Source organism: Battus philenor, unplaced genomic scaffold (genome assembly GCF_028537555.1).
Source record: "Battus philenor isolate CCGP_79_NKW_IND1 unplaced genomic scaffold, ilBatPhil1.0.hap1 SCAF_50, whole genome shotgun sequence".
Taxonomy (NCBI): domain Eukaryota; kingdom Metazoa; phylum Arthropoda; class Insecta; order Lepidoptera; family Papilionidae; genus Battus; species Battus philenor.
The window spans coordinates 71,418-74,011 of record NW_027181716.1 but is presented as its reverse complement, the minus strand read 5'-3'; positions in this window follow the sequence as shown (position 1 = coordinate 74,011).

Below are 2,594 nucleotides of genomic sequence, written 5' to 3'. Positions count from 1 at the left end.
TATAAATATATACATATATATAATAAGAAAAGAAAAAAGTTATTATTTTAAGTTCGCGAACCAAAGAATTCGTTATAGTTTTATCAGAAAACCGTCAAAAAGCTTAAAGTAAAAGACTATTATAATGTCGTTATAATTACCAGTGTCATGATGACATATTATTTTAAAACAGATTACATAACGTAATCCAATCGTGAAGAAAAATAAAAAAAATACAAAAAAGCACTATTTGTATACTATTAAGTATACAATAGAAATTATGGTAAACAAAACTAGTGGAAAAAAAACCAAATGCAAACCCATACACACAAAGGATGATAAATTACACGTCAATAGATTAAAGACAATGTACGCAAATTACAGCAAAAATCAATCAATGGTTTGCAACAATTTCCAATCAACCTGTATAAAGCGATATTTATTTAATTGGATCCAACAGACCAATAACTTCAAACTTTAGGAAGGGACATATAAACAATAATTAATATTAATACGTGGACCCTAATCTGAATTTTGAAAACGCTTTGTATTTGTTAACTATGTTATTATCACTGAGCAGTGGTAGCCCAGCTGTAGAGGACTGAGGCTTGTGGTCGCAGGTCGCGAGTTCGATTCCAGTATCTTGTCTCTATCCTATCTAACTCACACTTTGTGCATTAATTATATAACATTGCTACTGACCACAAAAAGTTATCAGGGGATGTTATTGGATAATACCACACTGCGATCGCCAACCCGGGCGCCGAATGAGGCGATTATGCAATATCCCCTCATAGATATCTTTGGGGGAGGCCTACGCCTTGCAGTGAGCGTCTTTGGGCTGAAACGACGACTATATTATCATTAAGGTATTTATTATTTAGGAGATCATTGATTTTAGATAAAGTTTGCCATACATTGACAGCAAATGAGCTGAGCTGAGCATCCTGTAGAATTTTCCAAATTTAACAATAGAAAGGCCAAGACAAAAACATCACAGTTATTCGATAAAAACTGTATCAAAAAAGGTCTTGAAGGCTATTCCTGAAAAAGGTTATTCTGAATATTTCGAATACTGGAATAAGCGTTGGCAAAAGTGCGTTTTATCGGAAGGGGATTACTTTGATACGGATGAAATTGATTTGGAAGAATAAACAAAGAATTTACATGTAATAAACAAGTTAACTTTACTTTTTGAACACATTATTGTTATATAAAAATACAAAACTCAAGATCGTTTTAAAATATTGTAACGTTTAGAACCGAGGGTCTTAAAAACTTCACAAATTCAGTTACCTCACACTTGGTAAAGGTACATTCCCGCCCAAGAGGCATTTACAAATTCCGCGAGTTCGACGGGACGGAGTGCAGTAAGTGCTTGCTCTAAAACCTCTTTCAGGGTGGCTAAGCCCGAAGGTTATCCGGGAGGCATCGGTACGGAGAGTACAGGACAGTACTACAGTTTTATCGCATTGAAAGGCCGTCAAACTCTTAGATATCTTAGGCAGACGCTCCATACAGTAACTAGGCTCGATAATACTAGTTTAACGCGCCGAATCAAGTTCCTCCAAAAGAGCCGAACTTTTATTTAGTTAATTGCTATTATCTTAAAAGCGGCAGGTGAAATTTCAGCAAAGTTTATATCAAAAAAGGTCATTGGTGTTGTAAATGCCGACGGCTGAACGGCATTTTTCAATGGCAAAACCGCTTATATACCATCAATTGTTGGTTTTAACTAAATATTAGTATACAGGGTGATTGGTTCCAGGCGTAAAAGTATTACAAATGAATGAATGTATAGCTCCTTAATCAGAAAAAAGATTTAAAGTTTTTACACTTGTTTATAATTACATTTTTTTGTAGATAAATCCCTCCTATTCTTTTCTATGGGAAAGCGACGGCTCAATAACTTCTGGCATTACAAAGCTTACAGCGATAGATAGTAAATAATAATTAATTTTATGTACTATTTATTAATCTGAATTTTAAATACGTTTTATTTTACTAGATTATCATTGTGCTATTTACTATTTCCTAAACCTGTTTTAGTAAAAAAATGTACATAGGTTAATTGACATCAAATGATCTATACAATCACCATTTGAAAGCTTTTAACACCTATAACTAATCACCCTTCATCAGTAGTACAAAACAGTTCATGTTTTTCAGACACACGTGTAATTATATACACAGTCTTGTATTTTTATTGATTTACATACACCATAAACTATTTATTATGGAGAGCATTGTTTACCAGATATTGCTATATTTTAAACTAGACACCAAAACCTGTTGATATTCATGTTTTATTTAGTTAGTGTGATAAATATTTATGTCGTATTTTTAGTGTTACATATTAGTTTTATATTGAGTATAAATATATTAAAACATATGATAAATTTCTCTCTAATAAAATGGTCAAAATTTTACATTAGTCGACCTTGCAATTTATGTAGCGTCTATAGTATTTTAAATATGTTATAGTTTAACAGGAAAAACTAAAATAAAGCAATAGTGAATATTGCTATTAATCACAAACATTATTTCGCTGAAGAGATATACTTTAATCTGTACTGGATTATTATTTTCTAAACGAGCCTCGGAGTTTAAGTTAT